Source organism: Balaenoptera borealis (genome assembly GCF_965194805.1).
Source record: "Balaenoptera borealis genome assembly, chromosome: 3".
In the NCBI taxonomy this organism is placed as follows: domain Eukaryota; kingdom Metazoa; phylum Chordata; class Mammalia; order Artiodactyla; family Balaenopteridae; genus Balaenoptera; species Balaenoptera borealis.
The window spans coordinates 65,677,615-65,699,637 of NC_138866.1; the positions used below are offsets into that span (position 1 = coordinate 65,677,615).

General features: G+C 41.1%; 1 protein-coding gene and 1 long non-coding RNA gene across 8 annotated transcripts in view; one reads left to right on the forward strand and one right to left on the reverse strand.

The window, feature by feature from the left end:
* The window catches only part of AKAP6 (A-kinase anchoring protein 6), a 572,476-nt gene that overhangs the window by 540,998 nt on the left and 9,455 nt on the right, over positions 1 to 22,023 (reverse strand). The window contains exons 2-3 of one of the 7 annotated variants that reach the window (XM_082384019.1): positions 20,153 to 20,339; positions 19,679 to 19,851 (exon numbers count right to left, since the gene is read on the reverse strand). The exons of 5 other annotated variants lie outside the window; for them this stretch is intronic. The gene's annotated coding sequence lies outside the window, so the exon portion shown is untranslated. Of the gene's footprint in view, positions 1 to 1,591; positions 1,609 to 19,678; positions 19,852 to 20,152; positions 20,340 to 22,023 lie in introns of those variants that run through there. One more of the 7 variants, XM_082384027.1, reaches the window with a different exon arrangement.
* LOC309625139 overlaps positions 1 to 22,023 on the forward strand; it is a 479,966-nt gene that overhangs the window by 227,626 nt on the left and 230,317 nt on the right. The gene's annotated exons all lie outside the window — the stretch shown is intronic.

The window sequence follows — 22,023 nt, forward strand, 5'->3', positions numbered from 1 at the left end:
TATAATACATTTTCCATACTTCTCTACTTGGAAACTCATGTGAAGATTCCTAGTGCCTTAAACTTTCATCATTTGTTCATAATGGCCGATCCTGACCCACCCCTCCACCCCCCTCAATGAGGCAGAAGTTTGGATTGTTCTCAAATACAACACAAAGAGAATTTCTGGCAACCAGAGTTTTACCCAGAGGTGATAATGAAGCATAATTATCCTTGGCTGACCAGAAGCCGAATGACTATTAATAGAGAGAAGCAACATGAAAGTGTCAAATAGAATAGGGAGCATGCTATACCTGGGTTGAAACACTCAATAATTAGGAACAGAATGTAGAGAACCAAGTGGCCATTTGCCTTATGTCTTATTCCTTTTGGTGTTTTAGGCTGGATTGATCCCTGTCTAGTTCAAGGTGGGGTGTGTACTAGCCTAATTTGGTTTGGGATCCAACCAAGGATTCTGGATGCTACTTTTAAGGCAGGTCCTGGGCCTTATTTTACCTGTGTTCCTAGGTCTAAAACACCTTTCCTTCCATCTATTGCAAAGTAAGTTTGAGTGTTTGTCAGACAGCAACAGCAGTAAACAGGAGAGTTGAAAAAGATTGGATGCGGCATCAACCTCATGTTTTATTTTCATCCCTAGAAGACTGAAGATTCTGCATCTGGGGTAGCAAAATCTCCCCCATAGGATTGCACATGGAGTGACTTTCATATTTTTCACATCTCTGGTCTGGCCTTATTACTCAAAGGACATTAACTCCTGCATTCCATCTAAGAACCTATCAGTAAGTCTTTCAGTCTAAAGAAGTATCAAATAAGGAAATTACTGATTTACAAGCCAGAAATATTTATTGAGTTTGGAAACATTTATCAATTACCTTCTATATGGAAAACAAAGGATTTAGCACTAGGATGGGGTAGGGTAGGGAGAAGAAGGGCTTGAAAGATGAGAGACAAGAAGCCTCCCCTCAAAGGACCTTAAAAATGGGGGAAACACACAGACACAAAAATAAATAATGCAAAAGAGAGACAGAGGCCAGGTGTATGGGGCTGTGTTTGCTGAAAGAGAACTGAATTTGGAACCTGCCATACCATCAACACCTTTTAAATATTTTTCATTATTCCAGAGTAAAACCTTATCATACCTGCCAAGGAGAGAAACTACAATAAACAGAAATATACTCCTTGAGGAAGATGTGTCTATATTCTTTTGCTAATCCCAGGACAGAGGCCCTGAGATCTATTTTCAAGTTGAGCTGGTTTTGATGTGTATGAATGATTTGGTCAGTAAGATAGCAAATAGCCAGAGATCAACAGGATTAGAAAGGCCCACTGAGACAAGATTATGATCCATCCACCAGCAGATATCTGGGCTCTGCAGCATGGCTGGGACACAGACCTGCTGATCCAACTGGATGCCACCATAACTGTGTGCCCCAAGGGGCTTTTACACCCTGGGGAGACAGTAATGGCAGTCCTAACAGGAAGATCTGTGAAACCAACTGCAGAGCTCCCCAGTACCCTGCATTAAAAGCCATCAAAATTGGAGGCTTTGCTGATAAGAGAAGTGGAGCATTAGAGAAAGTAACTCAAGGTACTGAAAATCCTCAGTCAGACCCACTTCAGCTTGATTGTAATACTTGGCTCCAGGCCTATTTCTGAAAGACATCAAACATGGAAAGAAAAAAAGCCTGAGAAAAAATATAGCTTATTCCATTTGGAGGATAGACAATGAGACACGTAACAGATGGAATGGGAAAGGGCAAAGGACGTAATAAGACTCGCTACAGGGTTAAGCGCTCATCTGATTAAAAGCAGCACATGCAGGGCAGAGGCAGAGCAAAACCACACCACTCACTCCACGCTTCAGGGTGTGCAGCCGTCACCACGCCGGAGACCAGGTGGGAGCCACGTACACAAGCCCCGCTGAGAAGCACCATGACTGGTTAACTGGACTGTGAAGGTTTTGCCTTGATCTTTAGTCATGAAAGTCTCAGCCACAGAAAGAACTACTCATCTGCTGCAGAAGCAGAAGAGCTCAACTTTGTACCCTCAGTGCCAAGCGCGATGCCGGACACATCAGGGCTTAATAATTGTGCTTTGAATGAGTGAAAGTCTAACCTCTTAGCTATGTCCATGAGGTCTGGAAGGGGTAGAGGTAGAGTCTGTAACCGTATGTCCTGATTTGCCTGATAATCCCAGACTATACCTGTTGTATCCGCATAATCAGTAATGGCCCCTTTTACTTGCAAAAGAGTATCAGTTTGGACAGCAAATTATATTTTACTTTAGGTATATAGTCTGTCACCAAAATGAATGTTTTCCATTGATTAGATGATCACAAATACACATGGGGCCCTTTATTTTTTCAACCAAGTCACTCCTCAGTCCTTGTAGAGCCTGTCTTTGGTGGACTTTGTGAAGCCCTTTTTTCTCTGGTCTCCCGTTTTATCTCTTCGCCCATGTTTCCCTTATTTCTTCCATCCCTGTTTTTCCTTCATGAGTCCTGGCTCTACCCCTGGGGTGGGGAGTGTGAGTCAGCCTCTCTGTGTCCTGTGAGTTCTGATTATTTTAAGCCCTTCAGAGTCTCAGAGGAATACCACTTCTAACATATCCTTCCTTGCTAATATTCACAACCTTTCATAGCATGACTTCAATATATTTTTGTGCTGACAAAGTCTCTATTTTTTTTCTGACTTTCCAAAGACCCCTCCCAAGAATGAGTGATAATGGAGACAAGGAAAGAAGGAAGCAAGGGAGGAAGAAAACCCTATATTGCTACAAATGGATAAATGAACAAAAAGCTTGAGTGAGGGCCTACACATGGACAAGGAGATGGACTTCTAGTCCTGTGGCTTTTTCTTACCTACCAAAAAGAAAGGGCTGAATTACATGCTTGCTTTTTAAGCAAGGAGTCTGATTTATTCCTGAGATTTCTATCTATTTCCATTTATTTAGCTTAGCATTTACACCAGCAGGATTCAAGAACAAATTCTATTTTGTTCAAGATAAATCATCATTCACTCCTGGAAGCCCAAAACCATCATAAAAATAAAAAGAAGTAGGAGGGAAAAGGAATGTTAGTAAGAAATGGATCCATTAATGAGTCTGGGATTTTGATATTTTTTGTGTAATTTTTTTCAATCTTTCTCTCAGACCATGAGTGGGAGTTTATTATCTGGGTGTAAACTTCTTATGAGCTTCTGACATTGCTGCTAATAAAGAAATAATAGCAGATCTATAGTCTCTGTCTTCATAAAAAGAAGCAAGAGATTCATTTGGCCATATCAGACTGAATCAGGAACCTTAAAAAAATAAATAACTCTATATAACAGGATGTAAAGTTAGAGTCTGAAGACATGGATTGGAATCCCATTCTATTCGTTCCTAGCGGCGTGGCCTTCGACAAATCTCTTGGGGACTCAGTTTCTCAACTGCATAATGAGAGGCTTATTTGCTTAAGCTCCACATATCACTCAAGCTCTATGAATCTACGGCTTAATCATTTGGTCAGGGAGAATTTCTTTCTCCAATCAGCCCCACATGAAGGGCATCAAATGTTCAACTCCGTCTCCTACTCCCACATCCCACTAGTTATCTTCTAACACCCCTAACAGAAGGCCTAGGATCTCTATGCTCCCTTACTGCCCCCATCTTTCCCTGTAATCCAGACGCTCTGGACTCCATAACTGCATCAGGGTGATTTCTGGTAAAGGAACTGACTCCGCTCACAGTGCCTGGCTGGGCCTTGGCTATGAGCCCTCTGAGCACAGCAAAACATCTCACATCAAAGGGTCCATCTGTCTTTAGCTGGAAAATATATTTTGAATAACCAAGTTTGCTACAAATTGGCCAGCTCAGGTCCACTACTGACAAATCAATTGCTCAGCCTTTCATGTCTCTCCTGAGCCAGCGTATGTTGTTCAGTGGATTCAACACTACAACAATCTCAACCCCTGCTCCTCCTTGGCAAGGAATGTTATTTCATTACACCTGCCTAGAAAGGTACCAACATTCCCTGACTTGCTATTGACACTCACTGATTCAAACCTGACTCCCAGACATGTCTGCTTACTAAAAGGAGCCTAAATAAAGCATGTGTTACTCATTTTCCCCTAGCGAGAGAAGATTCTGTAAAATCGTCTTGTAGCAACCCTTGTCAATATGGCTTAAAAATAGTGCTCACAATTCACTAATACCCTCTGTGCCTATGGGATGGAAACACCTTTACGTAGTCAGACCCAGGGGTCTTAAACCCCATTTGGAGATTTCCAGAAAGTTCTCTTATAACTACTTCATGGATTTGCTGGGACCATGAAATGGGATGATGCATGTGGACTGCACAAACCCCAGCACATTACAGGAACTCTATTTTTTCCAGTGGGTGAGAAAGATGCCTTAGAGAAGGCAACACTGCCGAAGCTCTCTTGATGATGATAGGAAAGATTACTGTGAATACATGGTAAAATGGTAGGGGTAGGACAGAAGGAATGAATGTATAAGTAGATAGGAAAGTGAAACAGATGTGGAATAAACCATGAGCATAATGTGGGAAAGTTCTCCTGGACTCTGCCTTCTCAGCATCCCAGACGGCCACACTCATGGAAACAAAGTTTTCTCGTGGGTCTCAAGTTCCATCCTCATTACAGTCTATAATCTACCTGCAAACTTCCCCTTCCCGCACTCTGAATGCTGCCATCATAAGAACACATTCTCTGCTCCCTAGTTTCTTACGTGTAATTCCTACATCTCTCCCATGGTACCAAAGACATTCATATCTCTACATTTGATTTCTCTGGTCTGAGTGGAAACAGCCACCTGAGATTCTGTTTTACAGATAACTTGATAAATTCCATGATGTTGGAACCCATGCCCATTTAATTCTCTAGGAATTGTACCTACAACTGCTCTGTTGTATTCAAGGGTCCATGGTTGGTATTTTCTTTGTAACAATCATGGACGGCATCTATAGACTTTCAAATGCTCTCAGTGCCTAGCTGAAAGCAGTGTCCCACACAAGGGGACACAAGGAAGAGCTGTCCTGCTCCAAACAGCAATGCAGCTCTCCTGTCCCCTGCACTGGTAAACTCTGTCTGGCCTAGTAAAATGCTTCCTAGAAGAAAAGTGCATCAAAAGCCTCCATAATTCTAAACGTTAGCTTTGCTAGGCGGACTACCATGCTCCTGCACCCTGGCTGTAAGACAGATTCCTCACGGTCCCTGAATCCTGTTCCCTTGTCCCTGCTAACTGGGTTCAGGGACAGTGGCTGGCACCAGGCACTCTTGCGAAAGAGACTCCCAACCCAAATCTACCAACCACAACACGAATCCCTCGGATTGGACTTGCTCCCAGTCTCTTTTCCTTGATTTTCTTTCTCTAGCTTCCTCTGTGCTTTTCATAATTACTGCTCTTCCTCCTATTACAAATGAACCTCTCCTTCCTTCTGTCATCTCTTAAACTTCCCTGAAGGAATTCTCTAGTAAGTTCTGGCAAAAAGTAGCAAGAATGCTAAAGACCAGTCAAAAGAAAGCAAACAAAAAAGCAAAACCCAAAAAAGCTAAAAGAAGCATGCTTTTGGCTCTGGAAAACAAACGCTTCTATGCTACCTTAGGCACTAGCGCAGAAGGGTTCCTTGAAAAGGAGTCAGGCTATAACATTACTTAATATTGAGTATCTCAGCAGCACTGCAAAGTGATGTTTACCATGGCTTTCCTTGTACCAAGGGCTGGGTCTCCAGTGACTCATTTGCTGGTGCCCATTTCTAATAGCTTTATGGCCAGAAACTACTGCACAACTGGGGCGAGGGAGGGCAGGATGCAGAGAGAGACAGGATTAGATCCAGGCCCAGGGGGTCAGTGGCAGTGTGCACAAAAAGCTGGCCCCTGGAGGGAACAAAGGCCAGGAACTGCCTTGGCCCCTTGGCAGTCTGAGCGTGTCACTTGTTGGAGAAAATGAGGTCTAACCCAGATAAAAGGGGAAGCTGGTACCTCACCTGCCAGGTCTATACTGAAATACGAGACAAAAGCCCAGCCTCTGGAGTTTCTTCCAGCTGCCAGTCAGGTGCCACAACAACTTGGTACCAGGCCCTGGCCCTCCCTTCACCATACCCTAGTAGGAAAGCATCCCCAGGATGGGGTTCAGCAATACTCTTGTCTATAAGGGTGATAAACAAGGAGTTTAGAGCCTGACCATCTTATCTGAGGTGATGACAAGAAGCCTAGAGAGACACTTCCTTGTTTCCATACAAAACTTCCTTCCTCTTCCATACAAGAGTCCTTGTATGGCCAACATAGTCTAACTGACATCTTTGTGTAAATGAGAAGGCCTTCCCTCACTCAGTAGATAGAGACCTGTGGGTGCACAGCTTGGGTGAAACGTGGGCATGATTTGTGCTCAGGTAGAGTGCACAACGCATAGCAACACAGAGCCATCCCATTCCATAGCTCAGGGGTTAGAAATAATTAGTTTCAAGGTAGAGTGTCAGAAAAGATGGCAGGTGTCATGTCTGGGTCAGCCTTCTCACACCCTTTTGCATGTTGGGGCATCGGTCTGTGCCAGGCTAGCTGATGACAGAGATGTTAGGAGGAGCAAGGGGGACAGAAACATGGTGGTCCTGCCAGGACTTACACTCAAACCAGCCATGTCCTAACCTCACTCTGACACAGCCACTGAGACCCAACCCACTCCCGTCATCAGGCTCACTCACCACCATCTGTCTCTGAGGAAAATTATCTAGAACAATTCATGTCTGCTTGCTATGAGTGCATTTGGGGATCCAACAGTGATGTGAGGTACAGAAAATGGACCAAGCAGTATTATCACAATGAAGGAATCAAAAGGAATAGGAGAAAGGTCTCAAATCAGGGTGGATTGGTTCCTAAAAGAAGACGAATTGGACCACACCCCTCTCACCACTACTCCAAACATAAAGCAACAGATAAAATATAAAAAGAAGGTATTAAGGGGCGACCTTCAAGATGGTGGAGGAGTAAGACGTGGAGATCATCTTCCTCCCCACAAATACATCAGAAATACATCTACATGTGGAACAACTCCTACAGAACACCTACTGGACGCTGGCAGAAGACCTCAGACCTCCCAAAAGGCAAGAAACTCCCCACATACCTGGGTAGGACAAAAAAAAAAAGAAAAAACCGAGACAAAAGAATAGGGACAGGACCTGCACCAGTGGGAGGGAGCTGTGAAGGAGGAAAGGTTTCCACACACTAGGAAGGCCCTTCGCGGGCGGAGACAGGTGGGGGGGGGTAAGCTTCAGAGCCACGGAGGAGAGCGTAGCAACAGGGGTGCAGAGAGCAAAGAGGAGAGATTCCCGCACAGAGGAGCGGTGCCGACTGGCACTCACCAGCCCGAGAGGCTTGTCGGCTCACCAGCCGGGGTGGGCGGGGGCTGGGAGCTGAGGCTCGGGCTTCGGAGGTCAGATCCCAGGGAGAGGACTGGGGTTGGCTGCGTGAACACAGCCTGAAGGGGCTAGTGCGCCACAGCTGGCTGGGAGGGAGTCCGAGAAAAGGTCTGGAGCTGCCGAAGAGGCAAGAGACCATTGTTTCGGGGTGCCGAGGAGAGGAGATTCGGAGCACCACCTAATCGAGCTCCAGAGACAGGCGCGAGCCGTGGCTATCAGCGTGGAGACCAGAGACGGGCGTGAAACGCTAAGGCTGCTGCTGCACCAACAAGAAGCCTGTGTGCAAGCACAGGTCACTCTCCACACCTCCCATCCCGGGAGACTGTGCAGCCCACCACTGCCAGGGTCCCGTGATGCAGGGACAACTTCCCCGGGAGAACACACGGCGCGCCTCAGGCTGTTGCAACGTCACACTGGCCTCTGCCACCGCAGGCTCGCCCCGCACTCCGTACCCCTCCCGCCCCCGGCCTGAGTGAGCCAGAGCCCCCGAATCAGCTGCTCCTTTAACCTCATCCTGTCTGGGCAGGAACAGACGCCCTCAGGCGACCTACACGCAGAGGCCGGGCCAGATCCAAAGCTGAACCCCAGGAGCCGTGCGAACAAAAAAGAGAAGGGAAATCTCTCCCAGCAGCCTCAAGAGCAGCAATTTAAATCTCTACAATCAACCTGATGTACCCTGCATCTGTGGAATACCTGAATAGACAACAAATCATCCCAAAATTGAGGCAGTGGACTGTGGGAGCAACTGTAGACTTGGGGTTTGCTGTATGCAACTGACTGGTTTCGGGTTTTACGTTTATCTTAGTTTAGTATTTAGAGTTTATTATCATTGGTAGATTTGTTTATTGATTTGCTTGCTCGCTTCCTTTTATTTTTATATATAGATATATATTTTCTTTTCCTTTTTCTCTTTTTGTGAGTGTATATGTGTATGCGTCTTTGTGTGATTTTGTCTGTATAGCTTTGCTTTTATCATTTGTCCTAGGGTTCTGTCTGTGCTTTTTTTTTTTTAATATAGTTTTTAGTGCTTGTTATCATTCGTGGATTTGTTTTTTAGTTTCGTTGCTCTCTTCTTTCTTTCTTTTTGCTTTTTTTTCTATTACTTTTTAATAATTTTTTTATTTTTTATTTTAATAACTTTATTTATTTTTATTTATTTTTTCTTGCTTTCTTTCTTTTTTTCTCCCTTTTCTTCTGAGCCATGTGGCTGACAGGGTCTAGGTGCTCCAGCCAAATGTCAGGCTTGTGCCTCTGAGGTGGGAGAGCCGAGGTCAGGACATTGGTCCACCAGAGACCTCCCAGCTCCACATAATGTCAAACAGCGAAAATCTCCCAGAGATCTCCACCTCAATGCTAAAACCCAGCTCCACTCAACGACCAGCAAGCTATAGTGCAGGACACCCTATGCCAAACAACTAGCAAGACAGGAACACAACCCCACATATTAGCAGAGTGGCTGCCTAAAATCATAATAAGGTCACAGACACCCCAAAACACACCACCGGACACGGTCCTGCCCACCAGAAAGACAAGATCCAGCTTCATCCAACAGAACACAGGCACTAGTCCCCTCCATAAGGAAGCCTACACAACCCACTGAACCAACCTTAGCCACTGGGGACAGACACCAAAAGCAACGGGAACTACGAACCTGCAGCCTGCAAAAAGGAGACACCAAACACAGTAAGTTAAGCAAAATGAGAAGACAGAGAAAACACAGCAGATGAAGGAGCAAGGTAAAAACCCACAAGACCAAACAAATGAAGACGAAATACACAGTCTACCTGAAAAAGAATTCAGAGTAATGATACTAAAGATGATCCAAAATCTTGGAAATAGAATGGAGAAAATACAAGAAACGTTTAACAAGGACCTAGAAGAACTAAAGAGCAAACAAACAATGATGAACAACACAATAAATGCAATTAAAAATTCTTTAGAATGAATCAATAGCAGAATAACTGAGGCAGAAGAATGGATAAGTGACCTGGAAGATAATATAGTAGATATAACTACTGCAGAGCAAAATAAAGAAAAAAGAATGAAATGAATTGAGGACAGCCTTAGAGACGTCTGGGACAACATTAAATGCACCAATAGTTGAATTATAGGGGTCCCAGAAGAAGAAGAAAAAAAGAAAGGGACTGAGAAAATATTTGAAGAGATTATAGTAGAAAACTTCCCTAATACAGGAAAGGAAATAGTCAATCAAGTCCAGGAAGCACTGAGAGTCCCATATAGGATAAATCCAAGGAGAAACATGCCAAAACACATATTAATCAAACTATCAAAAATGAAATACAAAGGAAAAATATTAAGAGCAGCAAAGGAAAAACAACAAATCACATACAAGGGAATCCCCATAAGGATAACAGCTGATCTTTCAGCAGAAACTCTGCAAGTCAGAAGGGAGTGGCAAGACATATTTAAAGTGATGAAAGGGAAAAACCTACAACTAAGATTACTCTACCAGCAAGGATCTCATTCAGATTCGATGGAGAAATTAAAACCTTTACAGACAAGCAAAAGCTAAGAGAATTCAGCACCACCAAACCAGTTGTACAACAAATGCTAAAGGAACTTCTCTAGCAGGAAACACAAGAGAAGGAAAAGACCTACAATAACAAACCCAAAACAATTAAGAAAATAGTAATAGGAACACACATATCGATAATTACCTTAAATTTAAATGGATTAAATGCTCCCACCAAAAGACACAGACTGGCTGAATGGATACAAAAACAAGACCCGTATATATGCTGTCTACAAGAGACCCACTTCAGACCTAGGGACACATACAGACTGAAAGTGAGGGGATGGAAAAAGATATTCCATGCAAATGGAAATCAAAAGAAAGCTGGAGGAGCAGTTCTCATATCAGACAAAATAGACCTCAAAACAAAGACTATTACAGGAGACAAAGAAGGACACTGCATAATGATCAAGGGACAATCCAAGAAGAAGATATAACAATTGTAAATATTTATGCACCCAACATAGGAACACCTCAATACATAAGGCAAATGCTAACCACCATAAAAGGGGAAATCGAGAGTAACACAATCATAGCAGGGGACCTTAACACCCCACTTTCACCAATGGACAGATCATCCAAAATGAAAATAAATAAGGAAACACAAGCTTTAAATGATACATTAAACAACATGGACTGGGCTTCCCTGGTGGCGCAGTGGTTGAGAGTCTGCCTGCCAGTGCAGGGGATACGGGTTTGAGCCCTGGTCTGGGAGGATCCCACATGCCGCGGAGCGACTGGGCCCGTGAGCCACAATTGCTGAGCCTGCGCGTCTGCAGCCTGTGCTCCGCAACAAGAGAGGCCGCGGTGGTGGGAGGCCCGCGCACCGCGGCGAAGAGTGGTCCCCGCTTGCCGCAGCTGGAGAGGGTCCTCGCATAGAAACGAAGACCCAACACAGCCAAAAATAAAATAAATAAATAAATAAAAATTAGAAAAAAAAAAAAAGAGCAACAGGTTTAAGAGGTATCAGCTTTTAAAAAAAAAAAAAAAAAAAAAAAAACAACATGGACTTAATTGATATTTATAGGACATTCCATCCCCAAACAACAGAATACACTTTCTTCTCAAGAGCTCATGGAACATTCTCCAGGACAGATCATATCTTGGGTCACAAATCGAGCCTTGGTAAATTTAAGAAAACTGAAATCGTATCAAGTATCTTTTCCGACCACAATGCTATGAGACTAGATATCAATTACAGGAAAAAATCTGTAAAAAATACAAACACATGGAAGCTAAACAATACACTACTTAATAACCAAGAGATCACTGAAGAACTCAAAGAGGAAATCAAAAAACACCTAGAAACAAATGACAATGAAAACACGATGACTCAAAACCTATGGGATGCAGCAAAAGCACTTCTAAGAGGGAAGTGTATAGCGATACAATCCTACCTCAAGAAACAAGAAACATCTAAAATAAACAACCTAACCTTACAACTAAAGCATTAGAGAAAGAAGGATAAAAAAACCCCCAAAGTTAGCAGATGGAAAGAAATCATAAAGATCAGATCAGAAATAAATGAAAAAGAAATGAAGGAAATGATAGCAAAGATCAATAAAACTAAAAGCTGGTTCTTTGAGAACATAAACAAAATTGATAAACCATTAGCCAGACTCATCAAGAAAAAAAGGAAGACTCAAATTAATAGAATTAGAAATGAAAAAAGGAGAAGTAACAACTGACACTGCAGAAATACAAACGATCATGAGAGATTACTATAAGCAACTCTATGCCAATGAAATGGACAACCTGGAAGAAATGGACAAATTCTTACAAAAGCACAACCTTCCAAGACTGAACCAGGAAGAAATAGAAAATATAAACAGACCAATCACAAGTACTGAAATTGAGACTGTGATTAAAAATCGTCCAACAAACAAACGTCCAGGACCAGATGGCTTCAGGCGAATTCTATCAAACATTTAGAGAAGAGCTAACACCTATCCTTCTCAAACTCTTCCAAAATATAGCAGAGGGAGGAACACTCCCAAACTCATTCTACAAGGCCACCATCACCCTGATACCAAAAACAGACAAAGATGTCACAAAAAAAGAAAACTACAGACCAATATCACTGATGAACATAGATGCAAAACTCCTCAACAAAATAGTAGCAAACAGGATCCAACAGTACATTAAAAGGATCATACACTATGACCAAGTGGGGTTTATCCCAGGAATGCAAGGATTCTTCAATATACGCAAATCAATCAATGTGATAAACCAGATTAACAGATTGAAGGAGAAAAACCATATGATCATGTCAATGATGCAGAAAAAGCTTTTGACAAAATTCAACACCCATTTATGATAAAAACCCTCCAGAAAGTAGGCATAGAAGGAACTTACCTCAACATAATAAAGGCCATGTATGACAAACCCACAGCCAACATCGTTCTCAATGGTGAAAAACTGAAACCATTTCCCCTAAAATCAGGAACAAGACAAGGGTGTCTGCTCTCACCACTATTATTCAACATAGTTTTGGAAGTTTTAGCCACAGCACTCAGAGACGAAAAAGAAATAAAAGGAATCCAAATCAGAAAGGAAGAAGTAAAACTGTCACTTTTTGCAGATGACATGGTACTATACATAGAGAATCCTAAAGATTCTACCAGAAAACTACTAGAGCTAATCAATGAATTTGCTAAAGTAGCAATTAAGGAAACACTCCCATTTACCATTGCAACAAAAAGAATAAAATACCTAGGAATAAACCTACCTAAGGAGACAAAAGACCTGTATGCAGAAAATTATAAGACACTGATGAAAGAAATTAAAGATGATGCAAACAGATGGAGAGATATACCATGTTCTTGGATTGGAAGAATCAACATTGTGAAAATGACTATACTACCCAAAGCAATCTACAGATTCAATGCAATTCCTATCAAACTACCAATGGCATTTTCACAGAACTAGAACAAAAAATTTCACAATTTGTATGGAAACACAAAAGACCCTTAATAGCCAAAGCAATCTTGAGAAAGAAAAACAAAGCTGGAGGAATCAGGCTCCTGGACTTCAGACTATACTACAAAGCTACAGTAATCAAGACAGTATGGTACTGGCACAAAAACGGAAATATAGATCAATGGAACAGGATAGAAAGCCCAGAGATAAACCCACGCACATATGGTCACCTTATCTTTGATAAAGGAGGCAAGAATATACAAAGGAAAAAAGACAGCCTCTTCAATAAGTGGTGCTGGGAAAACTGGATAGCTACATGTAAAAGAATGAAATTAGAACACTCCCTAACACCATACACAAAAATAAACTCAAAATGGATCAAAAACCTAACTGTAAGGCCAGACACTATACAAGTCTTAGAGGAAAGCAGAGGCAGAACACTCTATGACATACATCACAGCAAGATCCTTTTTGACCCACATCCTAGAGAAATGGAAATAAAAACAAAAATAAACAAATGGGACCTAATGAACCTTAAAAGCTTTTGCACAGCAAAGGAAACCATAAACAAGACGAAAAGACAACCCTCAGAATGGGAGAAAATATTTGCAAATGAAGCAACTGACAAAGGATTAATCTCCAAAATTTACAAGCAGCTCATGCAGCTCAATATCAGAAAAACAAACAACCCAATCCAAAAATGGGCAGAAGACCTAAACAGACATTTCTCCAAAGAAGATATACAGATTGCCATCAAACACATGAAAGGATGCTCAACATCACTAATCATTAGAGAAATGCAAATCAGAACTACAATGAGATATCATCTCACACTGGTCAGAATGGCAATCATCAAAAAATCTACAAACAATAAATGCTGGAGAGGGTTTGGAGGAAAGGGAACACTCTTGCACTGTTGGTGGGAATGTAAATTGATACAGCCACTCTGGAGAACAGTATGGAGGTTCCTTAAGAAACTAAAAATAGAACTACCATACAACCCAGCAATCCCACTACTGGGCATATACCCTGAGAAAACCATAATTCAAAAAGAGTCATGTACCGCAATGTTCATTGCAGCTCTATTTACAATAGCCAGGACATGGAAGCAACCTAAGTGTCCATCGACAGATGAATGGATAAAGAATTGTGGCACATATATACAATGGAATATTACTCAGCCATAAAAAGAAATGAAATTGAGTTATTTGTAGTGAGGTGGATGGACCTAGAGACTACCATACAGAGTGAAGTAAGTCAGAAAGAGAAAAACAAATACCGTATGCTAACACATATATATGGAATCTAAAAAAACAATTGGTTCTGAAGAACCTAGGGGCAGGACAGGAATAAAGACACAGATGTAGAGAATGGACTTGAGGACACGGGGAGGGGTAAGGTAAGCTGGGATGAAGTGAGAGAGTGGCATGGACATATATACACTACCAAATGTAAAACAGATAACTAGTGGGAAGCAGCCACATAGCACAGGGAGATCAGCTTGGTGCTTTGTGACCACCTAGAGGGGTGGGATAGGGAGGGTGGGAGGGAGATGCAAGAGGGAGGGGATATGGGGATATATGTGCATGTATATAGCTGATTCACTTTGTTATAAAGCAGAAACTAACACACCGTTGTAAAGCAATTATACTCCAATAAAGATGTTAAAAAAAAAAAAAGAAGGTATTAAAAAGGTGGGCTCTAAAGCAAGATAATGACCTCCTTAGAACCTACTGATTTCAGCTCTTGGGGATTCATGGCGACTAGAGATGCTCCACATATGGCAGGTGCCCTGAGCCAGGTTCAAGTGGGAAATCAGGGCAGGACCAGTGTCCCCTGCCCACCCATGACAGGGGAGCTACTGCAGGTGCTGCCTGAGGGTAAACCTCCTGTGAAGGTGCAAACCTAGGGAGAGAGGAAGAAACAAGCACAGTCGTAACATTGAGTCGACCTGAGCAAGGACTTGAGCAAGGCTGTGCATGAATGCAGGGACTGGACTTGTGACCTATTTAGTAGCACCCAGGGCAGCACTGTCTCACCACCCATAGAACACCCGGTTCTGGAAAAGGGTCCCGGGAGGTTGGGCAACCATTCAGGGAGGGATGTGTGAAGAGAGAGGGAAAGAGAAAGTGAGAATCTCAACAAAGAAAGACAACCAACAGAAGTCAGCCAACATTACAAATGCAATGAAAATAACAGAATAACCTAAAAAGCGTTTCTGTATTTTCAGGATCCTCAGAGAAGAAGGAAGGAATAACATTCATTTAAAAACTGAAACAAAAAACAGGCGCAAATGAAATTAGAGGTAGATGAAAAATATAATAAATACAGAAACAAAAACTTAGATGAGATCACCTCTAGTCTGTACACACTCAAAAGAGGATTAGAAAACTGAAAAATTACGCTGAGAAAAAACCACTGAGGAGGAGAGAAAAGGTATGAAAGAGCAGTTAAGAGACATGGAGAATACATTGAGAAGCTTCAAAATACATCTAACCAATTCCTCAAGAGCCAAGAGTTAATGGAAGAGAAGCAATATTCAAAGGGGTGGTTAATAATTTTCAAGAATCAAAGAAATATGAGTCCACAGTTCGAAGACTTACTCTGGAAGGCAAGGTGAATCAAAGAAAATAAATCCACAACTATAGTGTGTGATCAAACTACAGAACATTGTAAAAATTACTAGAGAAAAGAAGACAGATTCCTATGAAGGAAATGACAATTGGACTGACAATAGATGCAACAATAGCAACAATGAATGCCAAAAGAAAAAGGAGTAACATCTTCCACCTACTGCGAGAATATAATTATCTACCTTCCTATTCCCAGCTATTCAGTTATAATAGACTAGGGGAGCTTACTACCCAGAGACTCACTGAAAATAACAAACAAAAAAACTGAAGAATGCATATAGAAACTGATAAAAATATAATAACTGTATATTTAATCCTTAACCATAAAAATAATAACTATTTGGGGTTTTTCTTTAGGTTTAAATAAAACCCTAGACAGCAGTATGAAGAAAGATATGTGGAGTGTAGGTACAGGGGGAAGAGAGGAGCAAAGAAATTATTTTCTTATCCAGAAGAGAAGAGATATACTGAATAAACATAGGCTTTATAGAAATTTTTAAAATTATGTATATATGTTAAAACTGTAAGGACAACCACTAAAATAAAAGTAATGCATCATATATATTGCAAGCAACAAAGGGAATAAAGGAAAATAGAAAAAAAAAATCAACCACACAGAAAGCAGAAAAGAAAAAAAAAAGCAGCAAAGAAAAAGGGTGGCTGCAGCAGAAGTGTCCAGATGTCTGCCAAAGATTTGTGATCCTCTACCACAGTGAGGAACTGCTGCTGGGAAGTGGCTGTCAGGCCAAGAACTACATTTCCCAGGCCCCTCTTGCTTCTAGGTAGGACCATATGACTAGTCCTCATCAACAAAATGTGAGCAGTAGTGATATAAATAACTTTCAGGTTGATGTGGTTAAGAAGCAGCCTAACCCTTTCTTTCCCTTTCTATGGTGATCTTGGAACCTACATGTTGGGAGTGGCAGCACCGCAAGATGGAAGAAACCTCGATTCCTGAATGACTGTGTGGGGGAGACCATACCCTCTGTGCCACTGACTGGATTTTTACATAACGAAATATATACTTCTATTATGTTAAGCCACTGAGGTTTCCAGGTTCATCTGTAACCTCAGCTGGCACTACCCTAAGTCATACAGATGGTAAACAGAAAACATAAAATAATTTGACAGAAATAATGTAGGTATATTATCAATCACAAAAATGTAAACGGACTAAGCCCAGGGGTTGGCAAACTACACCTAGCAGGCCAAATCTGACCCTGTGCATTGATTTATGTATTGGCAGTGGCTATTTCTGAGTAGTTACGGCAGAGACTATATGGGTCACAGAGCCAAAAATATTTACTGTCTGGTCCTTTATAGGAAAAGATTGCTGAACTCTGAATTAAACCCATTTATTAAAAAATAGGATGAGAGCAAGTCAATTTTTAAAGATTCAAATAACGCTATTTACCAGAAAACATACTTTTTAAAAATCTCACCAAAGGTTTGCAAATAAGGAAATGGATAAAGGTATGTCAAGCAAATACTAACCAAAAGAAGGAATACATAGCAATATTAATATCAGACAATATAAAAGGTAATGCATCAACATTAACAGGGATAAAGTAGTATACTACGTAAGGAGAAAAAGAAAACACCCCAGGAAGATGAAACAATCTTGAACTTGTAAGCACCTAAATATATAAAGCAAAAGTGATAGAACTACAATGAAAACTTCTTCACAACTATAAATTCAGAGGCAAATTTCACCACACATCTTTCAGAAACTGATAAATCAAGCCAATAAATTTTAGTTATATTAAAGAAGGAGCAATTAGGAGATCTGAAAGCTGTGACTCCCAATGCAGAATGGGTGGGGGTTTCAGAACCACCTGAGGAACTTTTTCAAATAATACGTTACCCAGAGAGGAGAAAAGGAGAGATCTTCTGAGAACTAATTCAGTATACCTCTGTTACTGTCAGAAAGAGGGGGACCGCTTAGGGATGTTATGTTGTGGTAAAAAAGAGGTTGAGAACTGTTAAGTCTTTCTGAAGGTGGTGGACAGTGGCCAACCTCAATGATAAGCGCCCTGAAAAGACACATTTGTGATTTATCAAGTACTTAAACCGTTTCCAACATAAGCTTCTGCATGGGTACCACAGACATCAAAGCACTGGATTAAGAACAAAAAAAAACCTGTTATGAGAGTGACCAGCTACCTCTCCTGATTTTCTGAGTACTTGTTTCTAATTTTCAAAACATGTCAGAGCTTTGTCTTAGTAGATTCAGTTTAACCAAATATACAGCTGCTCAGAACAGAAAATAGTTTTTAAGGTGTACAAAACAATCTATATATTGACTTAAAATCTTGGCTGAACAGCTTTAGGAAAATTTTACCAATAGACAACCTATTAAAAGGTAATCTACTCCCTCTAAAAGTTCAAAGTTCACTGCACAAGAGAAATTCATTTAATCTAAGGAAACCACAAAAATGAAATTTAACTCTGCCGTAAAATAGAGGAATGTAACGTTCTCATTCAATCAGTCCACCAGTCCACTCGGTTTCCTCTCTAGACCTCGCCTATGGGAAGGAATTTATAATAATGTAGGCAGTATATCAAAATTCCTCTCCAACAAATAAATTCTATGTCCATGGAAGTTTGCAATGAATATATTTTGAGACTTCACATTCAAAGGCAAGAGAAAAGAAATTGTGTCTAAATAATGGACTGAGGTACTAGTTCAGAAAATAAAAATACATAATTTCGGAGTAACGAGGAAAACATAAAATACTAGGGAGAGAAGTTCAGTTCTGACATGGCAAACAGGGAATACTACTTATTGTTGAATAGCTAAGTGACATGGTGAAAACGTGAAAGAAGGATTAGAGCAGAAAGAGAGAGGCTAGAAGACCTGGATAGTCCATGCGTGAGTTGATGAGGATGGGGATTTAGAGGAGTGGCCCTAAGAATGAGATTTAATGTGAATGAAGACTGGGGAGGAGGAGCCAACCAGACAGGGAATGACTGGAAGATTGAGAAAAAAAGGAAGGAGAAGGAGGGAGGAGGAAAGAAGGGAAGATGGAAGAACAAAGACTATACTGATTACATTTACAAAACTGGTGCAGGCATGATGACAGGCAAGAGAAACCTGTATCTATTCGCGGAGGTTACTTTTAGGCTCATTAAATTTAAGATGAAAGATAAAGATCAAAGATAAAAATCAGGCCAGCATTTGAATACAGTGACACTCAAACAGTAGCCCTTGGAGTCCTGCTTCAGAATCCCCTGTGTGCCTATTAAAATGCAGATTTCAGGGCTCCCCTCCAGACCTACTGAACCACAACCCCAGGAATCGGGATTAAATAAATTTAGAGGAGGGAGGTACTGAGGGCATTGGAGTGTCCCCCATTGAACCAGAGATAAGATATGTATAGACCAAACTCCAAGTGGCTGAGCTTACCCAAAGTTATTGAAGAGGAAAGCAGGATCCAAGCACTAAAGCATAGGGGGAAGGGGGCGGGGGGGGTGGTCTCAACAGTTATGGGTCACAAAGAGTAGCCAACGAAGGATACAGAAAGAAAGGAGCTTGTGAGCTTAGCAGGAACCAGAATTATACATTATCACAAGGATGAGGGAGTTTGTGGAGAAAGGTCTATTGGGTGCTTGGATGGTTTTTTTCCCTCTGAAGTCCTAGATTATTACATTGGGACTCTTATAGATGACCAAGAATACAGCTTGAGCCTGCTGATAGCATCCTAGACAGTAAGAAAAACCAATAGGCTAATAGTAGGTACACAGTAGATACAAGTAGTAGGACTTTTAAGTCTTAACTTCCCCAAAGTAAGAAAAGATCTTATGTCTCTCATTTTCATCATGTATTTAACAATAACTTATGGGTTTAAAAAAATGATTAAGAATTGTTTACACAGGTGTCTAATATTTTAAGCTTTGGAAGAAAAAAGGTGATTGGCCCCAAGTGTGCTTTTCCTCCCAGTTACAGTATTTCCTTTCCAATGTTTTTAAATTGTCCTAGTTTCCAAGGTAACAGCCAATGGATATTGGGTTGTGTTCCTCCCAGTTTAAGAGTTGCAGGCAGGTGCCGTTCAGGATGTAGTGAAGGCCTCTGATCCAAATACCCAAATGCTCTTCTTGAATTAATGAACAAAAAATATTCAATCACTGCAAACCTTAAAGTTGAAAAAGCTTCTCATGGCAACGACAGAAATTTACACACCTGCAGAGCTTTGCAATGCACAGGGCACTTTCCCAAGCATTTCTCATAGATTCTTCCATCAACCCTCAGAGGCGAGCAGAGCCGACACTATTATTTTCTCCCTTCACAGGAAGGTGTATGTCCAAGGGATGGAGCTGGGATTTGAACTCTGACCATCAGGCTCAGGGATCTTTCTATGATACACGAAACACACGATTAATTTTAAAAGGTTTTTTTTCTCTTCAGAAGTAAATATGAGAGGAATACTTGACTGATGTTTTATCTGCAGTTTACATTATCAAATATTTCAGTCAGGGTAGGCTCAGTTTTCCTGGTGAATTTGAAGCCTAAATTTCCTGGGAAAACAAAACCCTTCAGCTGTGTGAAGGAACAGAGTCGGTGGGGGAAGTGAAACCACAGTGTGGCTACGGAGATGTGAAATGTAAATGCTTTATACAGTTGGGGTCTTGGTATAAGAACCAAACTCCTACTCACCCTACAATCCAGGGATATATAGAGCCACTCCTGGAAGCAGTGAGGCTGGCCCAAAAGTCCATCTTACATGAGGGCCTGAATGGCCTCCTGAAGGAGTGACTGGAGGCACATAATACAGGTCCAGGGTGTTGGGGGCAGAGTCTGGGTGTCTGTCATTCTGGAATCACCATTCTGGAATGATTCAGGACTAAAGATACACAGAGCAAATTAAAACAAAGAATTATCTTACTAACGTCTCCCTGAGACCCTAAGAACCCAAAGCAACACTGTTTTGTGGCACTAGTTGTGCTGAAGGGCAGTGTGAGAGCACACTGGAGTGTAGAAGTTATTTCTGAAATAGCCCCTGTGTGAGCAGAGGCCTTCTTACCATGGAGTAAATGGGATAGAGTCATGGGAATATTATCTGCTCATAGCTGTTGCAGCTTTTTTATACATTAATTCATTCAGAAAGTATTTATTGAGGTCAGACTTTGTGACAGGTAATTGGGATACAGCAGGGAGCAAAACAAATGAAGTCCTACTCTTTGGAAGTTTTATTCTAGTGGGGGAAGATAGAAAAAAACAAACAAATAAATTGTGTGATGGACACAGATGCCATGGAAAAAACTGAAGCAGGATACAGGGGATGTGGCTTTTACAAAACACAAGTTGTGTGTCCATTTTAAATGTTTCTATAAATCAACAAAAATCCACTAGATTAATTTTACTAGTTGTGATCACTGAGGAACATTTCACAATGATAACAGGATCAATTCCTCAAGAAGACATAGCAATCCTAAATGTGTATATAGCTAACAACAACATCTGCTTCAAAATATATGAAGCAAGAACTGTTGGAACTAAAAGACCAAATAGAAAACTCCATAATTATAGCTAGAGACCTCAACAGTCCTCACTCAATAACTGATGGAAGAAGTACAAAAAATCAGTAAGGATATATATGATTCTTTTTTTATAAAGCATTTTTTAAATTAATTCATTAATTTATTTATTTATTTATTTTTGGCTGCGTTGGGTCTTCGTTGCTGTACGCAGGTTTTCTCTAGTTGTGGTGAGTGGGGGCTACTCTTTGTTGTGGTGTGCAGGCTTCTCATTGCGGTGGCTTCTCTTGTTGCATAGCACGGGCTCTAGACGCATGGGCTTCAGTAGTTGTGGCATGTGGGCTCAGTAGTTGTGGCACACAGGCTTAGTTGCTCCTCGGCATGTGGGATCTTCCTGGATCGGGGCTCAAAACCGTGTCCCCTGCATTGGCAGGCAGATTCTTAACCACTGCGCCACCAGGGAAGTCCCAAGGATATACATGATTTGAACAACATTATCAACTAACTTGACCTATTAACATTTATAGAACACTCCAGCCAAACTGCACATTGTTTTTCTGCCCACATGGAACATTCACTAGGCATAGAACCTGGGCTGTAGAACAAGTCTCAATAAATTTAAAATAACTGAAACCATACCTCAAGGGAGTTAAATTAAAAAATAATACAAAGATTTCTAGAAAACCCCCCAAATATTTGGAAACTAAAAGTAAGCATCTAAATGATCCATGTGACAAAGAAAAAAAAGATAAAAAGTAAAGTAAATATTTTTAACTAAATGAAAATATAAACACAGCACATTAAAATGTGTGGGGTAAACATACTCTTGGATTGGAAGAATTAATATTGCTATAATGGCCATACTACCCAAAGCAACCTACAGATTTAATGTGATCCCTATCAAATTACACATGACATTTTTCATAGAACTAGAACAAATAATCTTAAAATTTATATGGAACCAAAAAAGACCCAGAATTGCCAAAGCGATCCTTGAGGGAAAAGAACAAAGCAGGAGGCAAAACCCTCCCAGACTTTAGACAATACTAG